This window comes from Rattus norvegicus, chromosome 4, assembly GCF_036323735.1.
Source record: "Rattus norvegicus strain BN/NHsdMcwi chromosome 4, GRCr8, whole genome shotgun sequence".
Classification (NCBI taxonomy): domain Eukaryota; kingdom Metazoa; phylum Chordata; class Mammalia; order Rodentia; family Muridae; genus Rattus; species Rattus norvegicus.
The window spans coordinates 23,437,795-23,461,379 of record NC_086022.1 but is presented as its reverse complement, the minus strand read 5'-3'; the positions used below and the strand labels follow the sequence as shown (position 1 = coordinate 23,461,379).

At 39.1% G+C, this 23,585-nt stretch overlaps 1 protein-coding gene across 1 annotated transcript in view; it reads left to right on the top strand.

Moving 5' to 3' along the window:
• Positions 1-408: 408 nt before the first annotated feature.
• Positions 409-23,585, top strand: part of Sema3d (semaphorin 3D) — a 189,157-nt gene continuing 165,980 nt past the window's right edge. The window contains exon 1 of the mRNA NM_001104633.1: positions 409-916. The gene's annotated coding sequence lies outside the window, so the exon portion shown is untranslated. The remainder of the gene's footprint in view (positions 917-23,585) is intronic.

The following is a 23,585-nucleotide window of genomic DNA, read 5'->3' as shown; positions in this document are numbered from 1 at the left end:
GAGAGAGAGAGAGAGAGAGAGAGAGAGAGAGAGAGAGAGAGGCTCTCACCCCCATCTCAGGCCAGGTGAAGAGTCCATATTACAGTGCTTCCACCTGGTTTTTCAGGGGTGTCAGTCACTGAGGGCTAATTGGCTAATTCCTGATCCTGTTGCTAGTCCCTTCAATTCACTAACTGAAAGCAGGTAGAAGTTTTACAAAGAAACACCTGTACTTTTCCAAGGCAATTGGAATTTTTAAGATGGCAATGGCTCCTGCCTGAGGTCCTTAGAGTATTTTCTGAAAGTGATGGGAATACACAGGTTCCTAAATTACCCAGGCTCAGACTAAGACGTCACAGGCTGTTTTTACTGATGGAGAGATACCCTATCCTCCCCCAAACACTCGGAGATCCGGCCGGAACTACCTCCAAACCAACCCTGGACAGCACGGCAGGGAAGGGGAAGGTTTGCTCGCTCTGAGGGATTGCCAGCACATCAGAAGGGGCCGGGTGCTGGGGGAGGAGATTGGAGGGAGAGGTAATCCCTGGTGTTTTGAGCATCCCCTTTTTTAGAAAGACGGAGTCTCTCCCAGGACAGCTGCTGCGGTCACACCACAAACTTAAAAGCCGTCCTCCTGCTTGGAGCGTGCCTTTCCGCACCAGGCTCGCTGGACTGAGCGCCAACTGGTTGGTCGCTGTCCGTGAGGAGAGGCGCTCAGGGGACAGGAGCGCCCCCTGCCTTCCCGCCTGGCCCCAGCCAGGACCTCGGTGCTCCGCTAGGGCCGCCCGCGCTCCGCGGTTCAGCCCGAGCTGCCGCTCCAAAGAACTCGCGCCTGTGCCCCGGTCGCCGTCCTCTCGGCTTCCACTGGCTGTCCCTTCCTCTCTCCTGAGCCTGCGTTGTAAGGAAAGGAAAAGCAACAAGAGTTGCCAGCAGGAAGGTAAGTCTGTGTCCAGATCACCTGCTATTCCATGGGAGGGTGCTCTAGTGACTTAATGTTAAGCCGAGATGTAGGGGTCACTGTGGATCCCAAGTGATAATTCGCAGAGACTGGGGTGTCGGAGACCTGAGCCGAGTCTGAGAAGGCGCTGGAGAGCTCACGGGATGCGGAGATGGGCTTGGGGATTCTATGATCTCTGTTCCGCAGATAGTGCGACAACTGGGGCGCAGTGCCACCTCGTCACTCTGTTTCAGAATCTCATTTCGAAGTCCCACCAGCCTGCGCCGCTGAAAGTTTGCTTCTTGGGGCGTCCTGCTTGAGAACTCTGCTCTCTCCCTGGATGCCGGATCCCGAGACCCCTCCCTATCCTGAACAGCCTAAGGAGTTTAGGGACAAACTCTCAGATTCCCAAATACAGGTTCATTTGGAGCTGCGATGGTGGGGAGGTCCCGGATGAATTAAGCAAAGTGCAACAGCGTCCAGCTTGCCCCTTTTCTGTTTAGGCTTGGGACACGGTGGATGAGAGAGAGGTTGTTGTTTTGGTTGTGGGAAAGTGAGATACGATGCCCTCCCCCCACACCCTTTTTTTCTTGCAAAGGAATCGCGACTGGCGCTCAGATGGAAACGCGCATCCTTCTTGCGGGGGGCGGGGGTGGGGTGGGGTGGGAGTCAGACACCATCCTCGAAGCTTGTAGGCTGTGAAGTGGGTTAGTGTTTAAGTGCTCTGGAGCTAGGGAAGCCTCTGTGGCCCCAGCCATGACCCCTACTGGGCATTTGAGCCCGAGGATGATGTCCAGTGTCCCCTCTTGCTCATGATAGCTAACTGCTCTGGAAGCTTGGACAGCTGTTTTCTGAGCTGATATTCCTTTCCTTGTGATTTGTGCTCAGCCTCGTGGCTTTGCTTAAGTCTCAGCGCTAGGAGGGATTTGACAGGAGGAGGAGACTTCCCTGTGCTGTGGCAAGGCTATCTGGAATGTGGGGGACTGGATTGTAGATACATGTATGCCTGGCAACTGGGGACACTGACCTCAGGCATTAGGTATTAAGGATGTCGGAATTAAGTTGGCAAACGTTTTACCATTTAATGTCAATCCCTAATAAAATGCAGTATCCCTACGTGGACTCTTATTTCTCCACCCAAACTCCTTACATCATATCCCCTGCTGTAAGAGGGAACTCCTATTTGTACCAGAAAAAGAAACAGCAAATACCAGGAATGGGAAAGGACCTAAACTCTCAAGTTCTGAGGGAAAGGATTCTCTTTAAAATGGGCACAGACATTGGGAAGGTGGAGAAATCAACCTGGAGAAATGAGATTACATGTGTGCAAAGGAGATGATAAGAGACGACACCCCCCCACACACACACACACTCCTGTGTATCCCTGCTGCTTCCGTGTAACCCATGGCAACTGCAGGGGCAAGGGTCCTCAGAGCCTTCTCCTTTGGCATGTGGAAAGAAAAATGTGAAGGATAAGGACAGGAGGGAGGTTTCTGTCATCACTCTGTGGAAGCCTTCAGCCTCCCTCTCTTTCTAAAGCCAGATGATGAGCAGGAAGGATCAAAACTGGGAATGCACATCCACACCCATCAGTTGCTTTAGCCTCCCGTAGTTTCACAGTCCTGGCCAGTGACAGGCTAAATGATGGTCCAGGTCAGGAGATGGGAACAGACCTTGGCCCTTAAAAAGAAAGGGCAGGAAGTGATGCGCAGTGAGATAAGGGGAGGCTCAGGAGGGAGCTGAGAGACAATTAAATGGTACTGATTCAGACTGCCAAAATTTCGCATGGAATTTACCCGCTTATGAAATGGAAAATTGCCGGAGAAGGGAAGTGACATTTATCAAACACCCATTGTGTCCGTGTGCTCTGTATAGTGTTTTAAAACTCTCGATATTGTTTACATGTCCTCTTGATGGTTAAAAAGGAGAAATTAGTATTGTTCCATTTGGCTTTTATGTCATTTGTAACTAATCAGAATTCTTAAAAATTACATCCGTAGGAGAGTGTGCTAAATCCCCACTCTGTTCATTTTAGAGGCAGCAATCCAGAGCCAACAGGGTACGAATTTGTGTGAACAAATCTATGTTGCAAGGGCTAGGGCTGCTACAGGGGCTCATTTGTGGAGTTGTGAGTGGATCTCTTTCAGGAACCTAGGATAGTTTCCCATGACTCTACTGAAAGGAAAGGTTTTATTTTTTAAATGTCTCTATTAGTAACCATTTATATATCTAGAGCACTAAATAAGTTGGTTGAAGACAGTTCAACTCATCTATAGACCTATAAAGTTTATAATATTAAAATTCCAAATGGAGAGAGAGAGAGAGAGAGAGAGAGAGAGAGAGAGAGAGAGGATATTCTAGAAATTACAGTGTTGCTATTATATGAAAAAGAGGTATCCTTATCCACCAGCAACTGCAATGTTTTGATGAAGGTCTCCCTTTTCCCCTGACCCACACATGGAAACCTTCATGTTTTCAACTTTCACAAGGCCTGCTGCTCCTTAAATGAATAGAGGTTCATTTCCAGGCACCTTTATTCTGATTTTCTGAGGTAGAAGTCTGCTGAAAAATGTCTGTCAATGCAGATGTCTTGAGTCTATCTAGAAACTACTCAAGAGATGATTAGAAACTCTGGGTGAAATGATAGAAAAATATTTACCATCCTTATCCTTTCCCACATACAGAACTGCCTTCATAAGCAAAGTTTATGTAAGGAGCTTGTTGTACTTTTTGGAAAGGAACGTTACAAAGAGATAAACTGATTGTCGTCATGTTATTATTACTGTTGTATTGTTGGGTTCTTTCATTTTGCTGTCATTGGTCTTTTTCTCTGGGTGCTCAGGGTTGCTCGTATCAGACTGATGATTATTCTTATTCTCAGGCAAAGTCACAAGTATTATCAATGACAAAGGCAAGGGAGCTTCTCTGCCCTAGGTTTGAACTGGAGTCACTGGCAAGCTTCGCTGCTCCCATGTCCTCTCTTCCAGATTGGAACATGCTCCATTTGTACTTGTGGTAAAATTAATACACTTTTTAGTTTTCATATGATTCATTGCACGGACATGGCATATTAAATGTCGTACAGTTGGTAGAAATTCCCAGGCATCTCAGTAAATAACTAACTAGGACCAGCTTAGCATTCCTTTACTGTTTAAATACAGTTGCAGGGCTAAGATTCTGCCATGTTCCTATGGACATGGGCTATCTCGTTTCAATGGACTACTCATTCCGGTAGGAATAGCATATCTTATCTTGTTTATAACAGCTATTATTATTTTGGGAAAAACAGAAGTTGGCTGAAATTTGCTCCTCCATTTTGAAGGTTTAATACTTTCATGACAGGTTCATTGGAAATAATCGTTTTAATTTAATAATTTTAATATACAAGAGTAGTAAAAGATCTGTTTTGGTAATATATTGATATTACTACAAATACACTGAGCTGCATAGAGGACTAAAGTAAGGTTAAAAGGTCTTGGAGCCGTCTATATCACAAGCCTTGAGATAAAAACAAAGAAGCCATATTTAGGGAATATGGAGCAATAATAACCAGGTTGATTGGCACTTGGCCATATGTAGTGACCACAGTTGTGCACATATCACCTCATAGTTTTGGATTTCAGAATTTCCTTCCTCTAGAAAACTTTGGCCAAATCCTCCCTTACTTTTGTGTCTTTGAAGTTCCATTCCTATATAGTTAGACAATTCAAAAGTTTTTCTGTTTATGTTCTTTCCAATTACTGACTAGACTGTAAGAATCTGAAGGGAAAGAATTTCTCTTCTCCTAACTTTTTTTTTTCTGGAGCTAGGGACCGAACCCAGGGCCTTCCACTTCTCTTAACGTTTAATACATTTAGTTAATATAGAACAGAGCATATACCTCATACTATTAAAATCTAATTAATCTATTAATAGTATTGTAAATATCTATAATGTTGACCAAATAACATACTAAATGACTCTAGGTTCAGACTTTATTGTCTTGATTATAGCAAGGAAATATTTTCTCCTGTCTGAAATTTCACTTTCACACTAAAAATTGTTTAGAAGCTAAGAGCTTAGTGATAGCAACGTGGCATAATTATCACACAGGAAGGACACATAATGAAAGAGTTATATACTACAAAGATTACCAAAATCTTGGGCTTCTTACAATAACATAAATAATTAGGAAGCATTTAAATTATGCTGTCCGTTAACATAGTAGTTTACTCTAATTGTAACCAGCCAAATACTTAGAAAAAAGATAGTAAAAAGAAGTTTGTTGTAAATAAAAAATATACTTATAAGCAGTTGCAACACTTTTAAATTGTATTGAATTCTCATAATAAAAGAGACTAATTATTGGAGGTTTTATATAATTTAAATTATTAAGCAACACATATGTACCACTGCTTTTAGAGTGACTGTGCATGTACTAAAATGCGCAGCTCTTTTTGACTATTCTGATCGGTCCCTATCTTTCTTTGATCAAGCCATTTCCATAGAAACGCTTAAGTTACAGCATTTTAATAGTAGTGAACCGGAGAACGTTTAAGCAGGTTACTAATCTTCTATGAGCAAATGCATTCAGTGTGCTCATTCAAATGAGACACTGCGGTAAGTTATCCATACAAGCCTTAATCTGAGAGGAATGAGTAAAGCAAAGTGTGAAGTGACTCATTGACCTGGAGGACTTCTCTGGATGAATCTGACTTCCTGCAGGAACCATCCTCTTTTGTGTCACCTTCTGCTTTGGCAAAGAGAAGCCACTTCCTTCACATTTCTTGTTTCTTCTGGGAGAAAGGCTAGTAACTTTAAAATCTAATATTTCAATAATTAATGCCGTATAAACACTTTCACAGGCAAATCACAGGAAAGTAGAAATGCTACTTGAGTTAATCGGAAATTATCTGAATGGAACTGTGCATCCTAAGGTAGTTGGCCAATAAAGCACACAGGTGTGCACACACAGGCATATACATACACCAAACAGACAAACAAAACTAAATTAATCAGTTTTTAAAATGAAAACACTAAGATCCCTTATGTGGTCAAATGAAATTGTACTAATATATATGAACATGGCATTGAAAACTTACCACTAGGAGATTGATATTTTATTGTATCATAATTGAATCATGTACTTTGCTACACCTTCTCTTTAGTCTCTTAATACTTTAAACACATTTCAAGGATTATGGTGCTGTTTTTAATCCAGATGATCTTTCCAACTACCATTTAAATAAATAAGATAAATACATGAAATTTCAACTATACTGCGTAGGAGAAATTACAGTAGAACCCTTCTCAATACAGATATTGTCTAGACTTACTATAATAAAAATGAGAAATATAATAAGCTGTAAATTTATCTTTAGCATGTATGAAGTATTAAAAATGGGACCCAGAGGAAAGCCTCCTACTAAGTTCTTTTTCAAAAATATCCCTTGAAAATTGTACTTATGAAATCTCAACAAATATGGCTGCCTAAACAGGACCTCCATCATAAAAATATGAGTTGTCACGGCAACATAGATTGGGGTTACTTCCTGAGTCGTCACTCCTTGATGAAGAACTCCAGGTTGTCATCTATTGCTGAGAGAAGGAGAATGTTTAAAGTTTGAAAGTTCCCCAGTCAGTTATCCAACCCAAGTAGTCATCCCTGAACATATATGCCTACAAGCAGTAGTAACTCACTAAGTGGACTGTATACATATGAGTGCTTGTGTGCATTTGTGTGTACATATTTGAGAATAATTAAGTCCTGAGTTTGAGAGAGTTCAGGAGAAGTGGGGAGCTGGAGAAGGGAAATGAAAAGGTAGAAATAATGCAAACAGAGTTCTCATGTGCGACGTTCTCAAATATTAAAAAGGCACAGCTGGATTCCTCTGTAATGATGAACTGATCTCAAAACAAAATCTACATGATCTATTTTTTATGTCATATGTTTGTGTAAAACTAGCATAAGGCTTTTCTTTCCCTTTTATCCTTATCATCAAAATAGTTTACATGTGTTAAAATCAAGTATGATGAAGTTGGGTATTTATTATTATTGTTTTTCCTGGATGATATTTATTAATCATCTACAAAGCACTTAATCTATGGGACTAACATGTGTTCTAAGAAGCATTAAAACTTATAAAAGAAATGATATTCTTATTAAATACAGCACTTTTATATGCGGGGAACAATATACTTTATTTCAAAGATCGTTGGGGCTCCAATTTCTCCTGTGATAACTTCTAGATCAGGAAATATGATACAAATTCAGGTTTTCTTGTTGAAATAATGTGTATAGTTTTAGAAGGTTTCTAAAATTCTTGTTTAGACAGTTTTTATTACACAAATGGTTCAGATTCATCAATTCAAAATGAATAAGTGATAGGAAGCAAAGTGTAGAAAAGTCAGAGTACAATGTAGACAGTGCACAAACTAGGTTGTATTATAGGGGAATTGCTCTAGCTTCTGAGTGTTTCTAGAAATCTAAAAGTCTTCTAGTGACTCATGCTTAAAGCATGCACTAAAAAAGCATACTGAAGGTGAGCATTCTCTGACCAGCAGGGTTAAGAGTTTTATTCATTCATTCATATATTCATTCATTCATTCATTCGCTCTGCATGTTATATGTATGTGTATGTGGGCTTTGTCTGTATGTGTGCCTATGCAGGTGCCATATGTGTGTGCCAAGGAGGTTAGCAGAAGGCACCAGACACCGGCAGTTAGAGATGGTTTTGAACTGCCATGTGTTCCTGGGAATCAAATCTGGATCTTCTACAAGAGTGTTAAGTACTCTTGATGGATGAGCCATCTCTCAAGCTCCATGCTCATTTACTTGAGTGCTTGATTGCTTTCTCTAATTGAGGGGACACTATTAATGCCACTAGCTTCTTCTGTAAATGATAACGATAATAAATCTGATCGTCATAAGAACAAACACTGTGAATTAGATATCCTTATAATTACTACTTTTTCTTTTTTTAAATTTTTTTATTACATATATTTCTTTACTTACATTTCAAATGTTATTCCCCTTCCTGGTTTCTTGCCCATAAACACCCATCCCCTCCCTTCCCCCTCCCCCATACAGGTATCCCACCATACATCCCCCTTACTGCCCCCCATATTGCCTTGCACTGGGGGTCCAACCCTGGCAGGACCAAGGGCTTCCCCTTCCACTGGTGCCCCAACAAGGCTATTCTCTGCTACATATGCAGTTGGAGCCCTAGGTCAGTCCATGTATAGTCTTTCAGTAGTGGTTTAGTCCACGGAAGCTCTGGTTGGCTAGCACTGTTGTTCTTATGGGGTTGCAAGCTCTTTCAGCTCTTTCAACCCTTCCTCTAATTCCCCTAAACAGGGTCCTGTTCTCAGTTCAGTGGTTTGCTGCTAGCATTGACCTCTGTATCGGACATGCTCTGGATGTGTCTCTACTTTTTCAAAGTAACATTGAATGTCAAATTATGAAATCTTATCACTCACTTTATTGTAGCTTGTCATCAAAATAATGCTTTACATTAGCAATCAATGAATTAATCTTATATTTTTAAGTCATGTTTCCCCCTGTATCTCTGCTGCTTACTGACATTGCTGAGATCTGGCATCATTCCCAGATATCTTTCATTCTCGGTAAAGCTTAGGCATCCAAAATTCTTATCAAAGTGACGGTATATATACTTAGATTTTTTTCTTCTTTCAGCTTCAGGGAACCCACCTTGTCAAAAACTTTAAAGATAATTAACTGTGGCATGATTATGTTAAATGTTAAAGGATTCCTAGCAATTTCATTACCTGAAAACTTTCTAGAATTGAAGATGTATTTGTACTCATGACGATGAGGAGGGGACAACAAAAAGGTCTGTCACCTTCCACCAGATCAACTCCATTTATTATTCACATATACATATGTATATTGCATATATTTTATATATTTGTAAATCATATACATTTATATTACCTTCCACATGCCTGCATGCATGTACACACTCACACATATATAAATGTTCTTTTTTTGGTCTTTATTACTTTCTCTAAGGAGAGAAATCCATGTATAAAGTTTTACCATTTCTCACAATTGCTCTCTCTAAATTTGATACACTTTCGTTTTTGTAGTTGATTTGAGTTTTGCTTTAATGTGTGTCTTTTGAAGAATGGGCTGTGCTTTCGAATACAATTGTCAAATATGGTGGCATATACCTGTAATCTCAACCATCTGAGAGCTCAGGACAGGCGGTCAGGACAGGATAGGATGTTGTTTCCAAATACGAACTACGTGTGTGAGGCCATAGACTCGCTTGCTAGAAATACTAAGTAAGTAAGTGAATAACTGCAAACAAACACAAGCCTGGATCATTGATTTTCAAGAAACTTTCTTTACATTTGAGCCAAAAGGTGCTGCCATTTTCTACTTTCTGCTATTTTCCCCTTTGCTCTTGGCTGTTACCTCAAGTGATGGCTTGCCTTGCAGTCTCCATTGAACTTGTGTTCTGTTATGGCAGTTGTTGAAAATTTAGTATTCCTTTTTTTCCCCTCTGACTTCTTCTGTTTTTAGTTTACATGAGTCATAGCATAAACCACACAAGAATTTTTGGGGAAGAGAAGAATGACGTGGTTGCTGGAACCATGACTAAGAAAAGCCTAACTCCTGTGACAGCCCACTCTATCCCCTGGATGATAAAACCTGTGAAAAAGACTGACATCAAAAAAAAAAAACTTAATATGCTCTGAACTCTCAGTGGAATCTTAGATTCATGACGTCCCTGTTGCAAAAGAAAAGATAACTTTCTTAAAATTTAATTTCATCCATGATTGTATATGTCTGGAATCCTAGCACTTTGGAGGCAGATCAGAGGGTCACCTTGGCTGTATTGTGAATTTAAGGCCATTTAGGTTCATGAGACCATGTATCCAAAAAAAAGGTGTCTGCATACAATAATTTACTTCAGTCCAAAGGAGGAGTGAACCAATATAGTATTCTGATGAAAGTTTTTTCAATGCTTATTTAATTTCAATAGTGGAGACACATTTAATTTGTGTTTTGCATAAATCATCATGTTGTTTCTCTCATATTCCGTCAACTTACGTTTAAGCAATTGATGGCTTCTGAACTAAATTATCACCCAATTAATATTTTCAAAATAGTCGTATAAATTTAATATTGAGATATATTACTAATCTTGGGATTTATATAATTTCGAATACAGGGTTGCCTTTTGGTCAAATACCCTTCTATCCTTCCTTTTTGTTATATTTCTATTTTAAAACCTACTCAGTGTTTATTTATTCCTTTCCATGCAGGTTAATAGACAGTAAAAGTGGAGAGCCTTCTGCATGCAAAGCTATCTGCATGCATGATAAAAGAATAAAACACACACACTTTACATCTTAGACTGGGAAGTTATTTCAAATCAAGTAGCTTGTCTTCCGTTTGAAGTTAGGGCTGTTATCACCTGTAATGTAGCTGCTCAAAAGCATCGATGCCAGACATCCAGATGAGCAAATAACATCTCCCTTTCTTTGGCTCAACTCACATTTTTGCAGAGCTGTGGGGATTGTTGTCTTAGACTTCTCTGTGATGAGGTTTGGCAGAGAACATTCATTGTTCGGGTTTTAGAAAGGGCAAGATTTTGGCAGGAGTAACATTCGTAGAGAAGGAATGTTCTGCTTACACATGTGCACTCAATAAACCTTCAGAGCGAGCACTTGGGCTAACACACTATGGGTTTGCTTACTCCGCTCTCCAACCAAACTGTGCACCTTGATTGTCTAAAAGCCACCTTTTGTTGCATTCCTATCAACACACTTGTTTTCACATTTCACAAAATCGTATTTTTATTCATATTTCAGAAGTTATAATGAACAGTCATTTCTTATCCTGTTCACTTTCACTCCAGAGTTATTAAAAATAACTGCACTGAGGTTTCCTTTCCCCTAGTCACACAATCCTGATGCCATGACAACCAACAATCATCTTTTTGACTATCCATAAATCCTTTGTTAATTCCAGTTGTCAGAAATGAAGATGTTGAGTTACCATCAATGTTTGGCACACAAGTTATCTCCATATAAAGAATGCCAATTTACATGTGTGCACTTTGATAGGTATCAGGACGAACAAACACAATCTTGTACATTACCCAAGTCAATAAACCAAACTAGCCAATGTCAGATACTTGAGCCAAACATTTGAGTCTGTGATGCCTGTGTTTTTTCCACATAAGTCTTTTGCTGCTGTTGATTCTCCTTCCACTTGGATTGTTTTTGTCTTCTTTTGTTGCCAGCACTGATCCGTGCCCTTAACTAAAGGCTCCTTCTATGCTGACCCTGAATCAAAAACCGCTCATATCCAGAAAATCTTGTCTGAGGAAGTATTTTCACTTAACTCCTATGTATGATTTCAGAAGATATTTCTCTCCCTTTCACTTCTTCCAAAGTAATACACTAAGTCCTTTAGATAAGGTCATAATGGTGGCTCACTTTATACTCTTCCTCCATGATCCTTTCAGCATTTTCCACAGCGTGGACATGAAAGACTCACAGTCTCACATATTCGCACTGAAGGTGGTCCATTTCTAATTCACTGCCTTTTCTCTTTTAAAAATGTTATCCCCTTTCTTGGTTTCCCCTCTGCAAGCCCCCTATCCCACTCCCCTTCCTCCTCTCTCTATGAGTGTGCTCCCCCCACCTCCCATCTGACTGTTCTAGCATCCCCCAATGCTGGAACATCAAGCCTCCACAGGACCAAGACCCTCCCCTCTTTGTAGAGCCTCTCAGGGGACCACTATACAGGGCTCCTGTAAGCAAGTGCTTCTTGGTATCAGCAATAGTGTCTGGGTTTGATGTCTGCAGATGGGATGGATCCCTAGGTGGGGCAGTCTCTGGATGACTTTTTCTTCAGTCTCTGCTCCACTATTAGTCCCTGTATTTTGTTTAGACAAGAACTATTCAGGATGAAAATTTTTGAGATGGGTGGGTGGCTCCATCCCTTAATTGGAGGCCATGCCTATGCACTGGATATGGTCTTTACAAATTCTATCTCTTCTATGTTGGGTATTTCATCTAATGTCATGCCTGTTGGGTCCTGAATCTCTTGCTTCCCTGGCATCTGGAACTTTCTAGTGAATATCCCCACTTCCCCATGCCCCACTGCTACATACCTCCATTTGATTTCCTGACCCTCTGTACTCTTCCCTCTCTCTTGCCACACCTGATCCTATGCCTATTCTTTAACTATGCATCTTCTTCCCTAGCCTCTACTATGAGTTATGAAGAGGCTGTGCCCTGAATTTCTTCCCCATGCTGAATTATTTTGGGTCCCAAATCTTTCACTAAAACAACACAAAATTTTAACTCATCATCTGAGATTAGTCTTGATTGTTGAACACTTATATGATAAAAGGAACAACTTAGTTTTGGAAGTGAAAGTTTAGGGTCTCTGAGTAGTGTAATGTAACATTGAATTTTGAAGCATTGTGGGGGGATGTGATACAGTGATTTAGATGATGATTTATGAGAAATTATATTCTGAGTTCATTTTCTAGCTATGTCAGTCACATAGTCACATGACTTGTCCATTTCTCCATATGTTTGGGTCCATAAATCATACTAACCTCATAATGATATTTTTTAGAAATAATTTGTATAGACAAACAGAATGTTATATGGTATGTTGCGGTAAAAAGAAAAGGCACGTGACCGGTTTCAGCGCCTACCGCTTTGTGTTTTCTCTCCAGGGCTCCCTCTGACCCTGGCAGCCTGCAAACAGTTCCAGCTTGGCACCTTGCCATGCTGCTTTGCTTTCACTCACAGTTCCCTTGTTAGGTTGTTACCATGCCAGGGATATACATCCCAATTCCGTGGCTTAGTGCTAGCCAATACCGCACCTTCTCTTGAATTCAAATAAGTCGCCACATGAAAAAACACACCACACAATAACCTCTGGTCAACTGACAAGACATAATTTGCCCATCTAGACAACACAAAATCCTGTACACACCCATCTCTTAAAATATTCATAAAAACCTGTATCTATGCGTAGAGGAGAATCTTAATACCTGATGCCATGTTCTCTCAGCTCCCCCTCCTCTCTCTGGCTCCGTCTCCTTTCTAAAACTTTTCTCAATATTCTTAGGAGGGGATATGGAGACAATGTTTGGAGCAGAAACTGAAGGAATGGCCATTCAGAGTCTGCCCCACCTGGAGATCCAGCCCATATATATACAGACACCAAAACTAGACAATATTGATGATGCCAAGAAGTGCATGCTGACAGGAGCTGGATATAGGTGTCTCCTGAAAGGCTCAGCTAGAGCGTGACAAATACAGAGGAAAATGCTAGCAATAAACCATTGAACTGAGAATGGGGTCCCTTTTGGAGGAATTAGAGGAAGGATTAAAGGAGCTGAAGTAACTTTTAACCCCATAAGAACAACGATACCAACCAACCAGAGCTCCCAGGGACTAAACCACTACCCAAATACTACACATGGACAGACCCATGGCTCCGGTTGCATATATAGCAGAGGATAGCCCTGTTGGGCACCAATGGGTGAAGAAGGCCTTGGTCCTGTCAAGGCTAGACCCAGTATAGAGGAATATCAGGGTGGGAAGGCAGGAAGTTGGGTGAGTGGTTGGTGAGGGGAAATACCTTTATAAAAGAAGGGGAGGGATGGGATGAGGGCTTGTTAACGGGAAACTGGGAAAGGGAATAACATTTTAAATGTAAACAAAAAATATCCAATTATATGGAAAAAAAGAAAAAATAAACTTTTCTCCTGCCCATCCTTCCTTCTCATCCAATGACAGGCCTTGTTCTATCCTATACCTGCCTTCCTGCATAAAGACATCAACCTACAATGGTGCGTATAATTCCTGTGTAAACTTGACTTGCCTTACACAGGCTATGCCTATTATACATTTATATTTATATAGATTTCCATATCACTTATATCTTGTGCTTTCTTCTTGTTTTATCTGATGAAACTTATCAAGACACAGTCTTGTGGTTTCTAATCCTAGTATTCAATTGGATAACAGAATAATATTTCAGAACTGACCCTTTCCTTCGTCTTTCTTTTCCCCAACTCCTGCTCATTCTCTTGCTTCTTCCTTGCTCAGATGTATGAAGACAATACTATAGACAACAGAATATATTAGACAGGTGTTCCAATAGGAAAATGTCTCTATACATGTTGTTATATAAGAAGCATGTATTTATGGACACTATCAAGTGATAGTGTCCTGAAGCATCCTTGTCTTAATTTCCATAGCATTTTCATGACATTACACTGTTTTTCTTTCCACTGCTTGGTTTGTAACATTGCCTACTTCCTTGATGCAGAGTTCCACTCCCAAATGCAGATACAAATTGTTCAACAGCCTACTTTAAAAACTTGCCCATGTGTGTTCCTTTTCCCACAAATGTGGGCCTGCTTTCATTCCATCATTTTGACCAGAATTCATCCACTGGTGTGACTACTACTTTACTGATTTACTACTGTACTGATTCCTGTCAGGTATTGTTCTTAGGACCTTTTATTAAAGAGTCTCACTATTACAACATTCTAAAATATCCTACTTTAGTATACTTCATAAAAAAAGTGAAGGGGAAACAAAATGATCTAATTCATTGCTCACTTACTTGAGGAACTGGAAATTATCCCAGAATCAAACAGTCTCATGCCCAGACACAAGACCATTTCTAGACCACACACCAATAAGGAACTGCCCCTATTTGAGCTGTCTAGCTCTGAATGGAGTATTGGAGGTTTTTTATCTTTACTATATTTAGGGGACTCTACTGGAAACCTCAATCCTGCCTTTATTAAATCAAAGAACCCTTACCTGAGGAAAGTTCAGTCCTCATCTACCAAGAAGCAGTGTCAGAGATAGCTCAGAGATAAATTTTAACCCTCAGGATCTGTAAAGACTTTCGTAGGAAAGGCAAGTTTTTATCCCACGCTGTAGCATTTGTTTGGCAATCCTCTGGTATAAAACTAAACAGGAGTGGCAAATGTGTGATCAGTGATATTGTCCAAAAGTTAAACTTCAAGGTCATGTGAGCTTTGGAGCAAGTAGATGTGAAACTAAATAACGGTCAGAATTGTTATTGTAAGAAACCTTTGAATGCCTTTCTTGATGCTGTTACCAGCTAGTCTAGTCTTACAATTATCTCTTTTGTTTTTGAGTGACTACCAGTATAAATTGTATAAATAATTTATGAACCTATTTCACAAAAGTAAAACATTTTTTTAAAAAAATATGGGATATATGTAGATTATTTTAAAATATTTTCAAAATGACTCAGGTTCCATTGCCAAACGTTTCTCAGAAGAATGTTCAGTATTGCCCTCTAGTTGCTGTGATGCTATGATGCATATAAACTGAGCCTTAATGTATAAATTTACAGTTAAAACTCCTTTTCATACTCAAGTAATAGAAACTAGTCCCCTTCTGCATATAAAGACACTTCTGGCCTGCCTTGTCTAATAATAGCTATAAGACTCTCCTTATTTGGTAAGATCCTACCTTGGAAAAAAGGAATTCCATGTAGAGAGACCAAAAAGAATCAAAAGACACAGGGCTGGGCACTGTGGTTTATACTTGTAATCTACCCTCAGGAGATGGCCACAAGAACAACAGAAGTTCAAGGCCATGTTTTGATACATGGTATATAGTGGATTTAATGCCTGCTTGGGCTGCAGAGGTCTTTGGTCTTAAACAAACAAGCAAGCAAGCAATATCCAGAGAAGGAGGGAGAAAGAGAGGGAGGGAATGGAGAGAAGAGAGACCAGAAGATACGTACATTCCATTCTGAGTTCTTCTACTTTGTCTGTTAATAATTGTACTAAGTGCAATTAAGTCTTCACAAAGGCCAAGGAACAGGGAATGGACAACTGGATAACAGAACACATGGAGGTTCTTGGTAGGTGCTGCCAGAAAGTTCAAGTTCTGTGACCCTTCCAAGATATCTAATCCATGCATTATCTTCCTTTATTTTTTGTTTACACAATCTTCTACATTAAATCAGTCAGTGTAAGTATGACATTAAGGCCCATGCATGGCTCAAGAAAACCAATGCAACCCAGGGAGCTTGTTGTCGAGAATCCAGATTTGTAGATGGTTGATCAGTACACAGTGAAAGAACCTGTGGCTTGCTATTGGTGTCTGATGTACATGAGATGACTGCAGTAGAAGATCAGGATTTTTAAAACCCAGTCTTGTTATAAGGATATTTTAGGCCTAGCCTGATCTACATGAAAAATAGCCAATAAGCAAAAAATACTGAAGCAATCATGAAGAATGTTTAGTTTTATTCTTCTCTTCCCTCACTTCAACACTTTCCATTTACCCTCATTGCTCTCTTTGAAAATATTGCCTCTTTTTCTTGTTTCTATATACATCTGATAATACTATACCCTTGGAGTTGTCATGCCGTGTGACCCATTGTTGGGGTTCATAGGCATCATAGCTCGATAAGAAGACTATATCAGTTACTTCCATTTCTTGGAATCCTGCTTAGCACCTTCTGAATCCATGAATGCCAGTTCTCAGGAAGAAGGTGTTAGCATCAGATCCTTTAGACCATGGACCAAAATAGGAAATGACTTTAGCACTAGGAATTTATTTCAACACCTGTAACCAGGCACTACGGCCAAAGCCTATAATGTTTTGGAGTCTTTCGTACAATCCTGACCAATCACCCAAACAAGGGCTTCTTAAACCTTTTGTCTAAGTTTTGTTAGATGGTCTGTGGCTAATGGAAGGAGAATTGTCAGCTTATATAGCAAAATTTCATTTTAACTATAGATGTATATGTATACACAGACTTATATGTATTATATGTAATTTTAAGTGAACAGAAAAATATGTGATACCTTATGACTTTTCAGAATCCTTACTCTTCTTTAAAAGTGATTTTACTCTTTTCTTTGTGGTATGCATTTGTCCTTTAGTGTGCTATTCAGTGGAAACTTGATGAATTGTCTTTCCAAAGGTGGTTTTGGAAATGATAAAAATCGTGCTGCTTCACTAAATATTTAGAAGGGGAATCTGTTTTCAAAGGATAGCATCATGTGTTTTTCAGAGAACCTGCCAGGCTAATACTGGTATTCACTGGGTAGCTTCAGAGTCATTAAGCAAAGATTGACATTGACCAAGTTAACATTTCTTGTTGCATATCTATAGCCCAGGATTAGAAACAGATAGGGAAGGTGGTAAATACCTAGCATGGTGGTGTGACTTAAGGAATCCTTTACTTGCTCCCTTACCCTGATGGCTCTTTTCCTGTCTGTCATTACTGGCACACTGTCAGATGAGAAATAGTAGCCAATGACTCTAGCTCATCTATAGTTTTTTAAATGTATTTTTATTCTTTAATCCTGTTTTACAGTTCAGACTTCATCTGCCTCCCAGTCTGCCCCCTTAACCAGTCACCATCCCATGCCTCCCCACCAGTCTCCAAGAGGATGTTCCCACCCCACCCCCACCCATCTGGCCTCACCACTCCCTGGGGTCTCAAGTCTGAGGGTTAGGTGCATTTTCTCTCACTGAGGCTAGATCAGGGGGACCTCATAACAGCTGGTATATGGTGCCTGGTTGGATCTCTCAGTGTCTGAGAGATCTCAGAGATCTTCCAATAACTCTAGCCTATATTTAATTTGCAAAATAATGCAAATTTGTTATCATAATAAAATCTTGGATCCAAGAATGTTCACAATACCACTTATGAGTGGAATTTGTTCCATTCTCTCCATCTTTAGATGTTGACATCCTACTTTTTAGGAACCAATTCAAGCCTTCCCTCCTCTTTCAATATGCCAATCCAGAATACAGATATCCTGATCTTTGACACACATTAGTACTGTGCACTAAATCACTTCAAGTTTAAACTACTATATATGGAAGTTTAGTGTTTCTAAGAAGCAAGTGTCTTGAAGCAGAGATTCATTTCCAGTATCATCCTCACTGTCCTCATTTCAATTCTGGTTGATTTAGAATTACAGATGAAAGAAATAAATTCACTGAGAAGTTGAGAGGTAGAAATAAGATCATGCATCACCTGTAACATCAGTTAAGTGCATTTTTTTAATATAAAAATGATATGGATTCTTCTGATTGTTTTTTCAATTTTGTTAAGATACAGCCAGGAACTCTTAGAAATAGAGAAGGTAAGTCTCTTAGGTAGCAGTATAGTTTTAATTTAGAAAGATTTTAAATGATTAAACTGGTATCTTATATATGGGCAAGCATATAAACTATAGAAATTTTATAACAACTTTTCTTTTTTTGTCATCGACCAACCAGTTTTTATTATAGTCTAGGATGTTCAGAGGATGCAAAGTATCAAAACAGTGTGAAAGTCACAGGCAATTATTTGGTCCTCAGAAGACAGAACCCCAGAAGTTATGTTATGGACTGTACACTCAATTCTTGGAACTCTTCCAACAAGGCATGTTTTGTTAAACTTTGTCAGAATGAATGCTGGAGTCTTTTGTTTCTCTTGATCGTTTTTTAAAGTTCTAACTCTGGATATAACTGGAATGTATGCCTAGTAATCTGTCTGTCTCAGCACACCTACTAGGAAAGCTTTCTAGTTAAGAAATAATGATTTTTTTAAAAATCATCTAAATTGATTAATGCAATTGTATTTCATATTTTTTTAAAAAAGAATCCCTAGAAACTGTCTATGCCAATTTTGTAATTCCATAGGATTGGGGATGCACTGATGTGATTTTCTTCTGCTTGCCTTTCAACACCCTCTATTCTTCCTTCCCGCTCCCTCCCTCCCTCCCACCCTTCCTTCCTTCCTTAAACATGAATGGATAACTTGTCTATTTTAAGATCAGTGCTGAGAATTCAAAGCGGAATAGCCCCCGGCTTGAGTAGTTTTGGATCCACAGCTATGGCACACTGGCTACAGTGTGCTCAGAGGTACACATTAGGAAATCATATGGTAGAAGTTTCAACTGGGTCTCTTTACCTCTACAAGAGCAAACATTTTGCTCCTTGGTGATGTCAACATGTCCTTTAGAAAGGTGGTGCATTCTGCAAGAGATTTTTGAAGCCAGGTGAGGTTGAATTTAGGCCCACATGCCAGTGATCCCTTCCAGAAGCACAAATTAACTTTCCTGTTACATTCATGAATTGTATTTAGCTATGATAGGTCACAACAAGTGAGTACAATTAAATGCATATTATTTATTAATTATATGAAGTTTTCTAATTAATTCTATATCTATTTTATAGACTATATGTTTAAAGATACTGTGTAATATATATGATTCCAAGTGTTTATAAATGATTATGTATACTATAACTTATATATAAAATCTCACTCTACATTATAGGTTTAATGGGTTATATTATAGATAGAAGGTAGTGATAATGTTTTTTGAGAGTTAAGTAAATATCTAAGGGAAGAAAATTTATAGTGTAAAAGAATCAAGTTCTATTGTGCCAGATAAAATATAATTTTTCAATTATACTAAGTAGCAGGAAAATAGAAGCAGGGTTATACTCATCTTTTCTGGTTGTACACTTGGCATTTGGAACTTTCTAGTTTGTGTCACTCATTACAAAGTGAGCTCCAGGGCAGCAGACACAAGTCTGGCTTCTCCTCAGATACTGGCACTGATTCACAAAGGGTAGACTTACAAATGTTGGCTGTTTCTATCGCCAGATAAGTGTCTCGAATGTACTTCATAATGCTTTTCAAGATTTAGGATATTCAGGAAGATTCTTCTACAAAATGAGCAAGTGTGAACTTGTCTTTTATTTTTTGTCATATGTGAGTATACTCTTATTTATATTGCTGCTACCTATTAGTATTATAGAAATTTCTTCATTTAAGAAACTTAAACTGAAGACCGACTGGTTTGAATTTATATATCATTTGTTATTATGTACTGATTATAGAGTATTTTCTGGGTACCTTGTAGAAATGATGAAGTTGTTTAGAGACCGATGATCAACTGCACTAAGTCACTCCCTCTCCCAACATGAAGTAATGTGTAGAGTTTGTGTGATCATAGAGATAGGGTTTTTTTTCTTTATTTTGCTGATTTTTGTTTTCAAATGCATGACAGATTGGTTGCTCTCTTCTTACTGTTGACTGTGTTAAAAATTATACAGAGCACTTTCAAAGTATTCAAATACAGCTGCCCTTTGCTTCCAAATAAATGGCCTCATCGAAAAAACATTTCACCCAGCATAATGTAACCTAAGTCTGTTCTGTAATTCTTTGTCTGTGGGAGGTATAAATTTATCTGAAAGGCTGCTGCTTTTAATTTCTCCTTTAGGCGTGAAGGAAGTAAAAGATAACACTTCTGCACGATATCATTCTTTCTTGGTGTGGTCACCTTTAATAATAGAAACAAAAGATGCATTTCCCAGTGTGCTCATCCTAATCCCGCCAGGAAGCAGGTGTTCGCTCATATTTTTCTTTGAAATCGTGTACTTGTTTAGTGCGTTATGTCTTTCAGTTGTGGATATTTTTCTGTAGAGGGAAATTCCATCCTTCCTGGAATAATAATCCCCCAAATTTTAGATAAACTTTAAAAGAAATCTGCTGAGATTATAGGAAAACACACTCTTTCTTATTATTGATAGTCGTGTTTTGATTTCATATCTACACAATGAGGTCTTGAGTGTTTTTAGTACTTCTTGTGGGTACTTTTATTGTATAAAAATGACCCAAGTGAACTTAAATCACATTCTCACAAATGCACAAATCTATGGATATTCAATAAGAAATGACAGCTTTATAAGGAAATAATACTGAAATGAAGAAAATGTATAATAATTCATCCACCTGCACTATCTTTCTTATCTCTTTATCCCTGACAAAGTGTTTTGTGTCTCTATTAGAGCTCTTCTACTTTTTGGTCATTCTCCATATTTCCAGTGACTCTTGGCTTCACTTCATCTATCCAGTCAAAGCCTTTGGCTCAGGCATGAGAGGAACAAGCTTTCAGCTTATTTTAACTTTTTACGCATGGCCTATCTATGCAGTTGTTACAAAATCCTGGGGTTAGTGCCTGATCTCCTTCTGGCTTTGGGATCATCAGGCAGGTTGTGGTTCACATGAATCTTATGAAACACCAGTTGCCTTACAAGCAAACTTTAACAGTCAATTTTTTTTTATTTCAAGAATAGCCCATCTGTATTGGTTTTCAGACATTCTTTCAGCTATATTTGCAAACAGGAATTGAAAATCTATCCAGAACTGACACGGTCACTTGGAGCCTTGGTGTAGCCTACGGCTTAGGACAGAGCTCATAACAACCTGCTGGACAGAACATCCAGCTCATTTACTCTTGTGCTCTCCAAGGACTTCAAAAGCAAAATGGCAGAATGAACTAGAGCTTTTTATATTTGTTTGCTTGTTTCAGTGACCTCTCCGGTGTCTTTAGTTTTGCAACTACTAGACAACTAGAAATCTGAAGGATACAGACCTGTCAGTCATCTTGAGTACAAAGTAAGGCAGGTGCTATAGGTCTCCAGCCCCAGTTTCCATTCTGTTTCTGGTATTTATGAGCCTGAAACCCTGAACAGCTTGTCATGGCTTCCTATGCCTGCATTCCAATGTTGGAAAAATGAAGGTAATAGCAGTATTGAACATCCAGGACCCTAGGGGTATTAAATGAGTCAAAGTGAACACTTTTCAAAATAATGCCCAATTCCTCATAATCCACACTGCATATTAACTGTTGTTACCACTTTCATTTATTGTGTATTTTCAGCAAGTTGAGCAAGGTTGTTATTTTCTCTTATTTCCACTAGCGATATCAATACTAGAATTATCTGTGATCTTTTGTATATGTGATATTAATTGTCTTCTAACACATATGTTTTTATGATTACCATAAGACCTGTCAGATTTAGTATAGTACATTTCAGAATTTTGGCCTCCATTGCGAATGCTTCATTCCATGTAATTAGCATCTCTCAAAAATTACGCAATTTAGACAAAACGAAAAACGACACCGAACTCTTATGTGCATATTTACCTTTAGATATGTATGTGGGACGATGTACAATGCTTTGCTACTAAACAACAGTGTAAGTTACTTCTGTGAAAATATTAAACCTGATCAGGTGATCGTCTTCTGTGTGGGCTAGTCTTAGCTATATTACTTACCACAGACTGAGTCAGGAGAATTAAGATTTTTAAAACAAAGAGCTCAGCGCTTATCTGTTAGCATGGGAAACCACGGTGGCTTTGGTGAAGAGATGGTGGGTGATGTGTTATTTCCAATACCCTGAGGGGATTGCCTGATATATTGTCTGCCTCACTTGAACAGCACTGTCATTATTTGCTCCTACACTGGTGATGGCAGAATCCAGTGTAAACACCTTGCCTTGTCATGGCTGGGCTGAGCTCTAACTTTTCTGTCTGTTCATGCTTATCTTAGCGTTATGAAGCCATTACATCATTCCTCTCTCTTGTCCTATCTCATACGTCTCTTGAAACACTATGTAGTCTCACACTCAAGCAAAGATGGCATCTTTACTGTGAAATTACCCTTGATTTCACTTACCCGCTCCCCTCTTCGTAAGTTGTGAAACTTATTACCATTATTTATTTATGCTTTATGTATCTCCTTCAGCTCTTACATCCTGCCTCAGCTTTGGCTGTTCGCGAACAGGTTTGATTTCACTGAGAGAAAGGCCAGTTTACTCCCCAGCTACAAAGACAATGGCGTTGAATTGTATTGTTGTAAAGTCAATATTTAAAGTTAAAATTATACAGTGCCAAAAATGTCCTGAAAAGTTTGTAAGGTAATAGAGAGCAGGTATTATGAGTTATGTACATGCCATATGGGGGACTGATATTTAGTCTTTCAAGTAAGTGCACTAGACGTTCCCTTCTGTATTATATCCGGTCACTTTCTTCACTTTAGCCACAAATGAAGAAGCCTGCCCTTGAGAGGTTGTGTTGTATGAAAAGGTCCATGTGTCATTAGACAGGAAAATCAAATGTAGCTTAAGGGATGCTCAGACTGTGAGATCTGGGAATGGATAAGGAAACCTCATTTTAGTTTTCAAAAGAAAAACATTAAGATTTGTCGATCAAGAGACAGGTATTCTATCCGTGTTAGACTGCTTGCCTTGCATGCGTGAAGCCCCAGCTCGAACACCAAAGAGAGTACGGTGATTTTTCTCAAATTCTGTCTAGCCACTTCAAGGAATGTGGTTTCTCAAGTTTTACGAGACTTTAGACTCACATATAGGATGACACACAGAGGCATAGATGGAAATGCAGCTTAAAAAAAAATAAATGACTAGCTGAAGTAACTGGTTTAAATCCTGGATAATAGGTGGGCACTTGACAAAAGGATGTAGAGGCTCAGCTCACACCAATCCCTGAAGAAATTACCATTGCAAAAAGCACAGAGTTTTCCTCAAACAGAAGTCCATTCAAGCCTGTGCTCTGTGCCTGCATGACTGAAGACCTTAAACACTGGCTTTGGTTTTTTGTTTTTGTTTTTGTTTTTGTTTTTACATCAGTTTTAGCAGAAGCTAATGCAGATTTAAGAGAATATTTATCCTCCAGAGTCTGAAATGTGAAGTGTATGGTTTAACTTATAGTCGTCACCCCCAAAGCTTGGCTATTAGTGTCATTATTGATTGTTATATTCACAAAGTAAATATTTAGGGCTGATGGCCTGGCTTCATTGGAAGATTAGAAGGA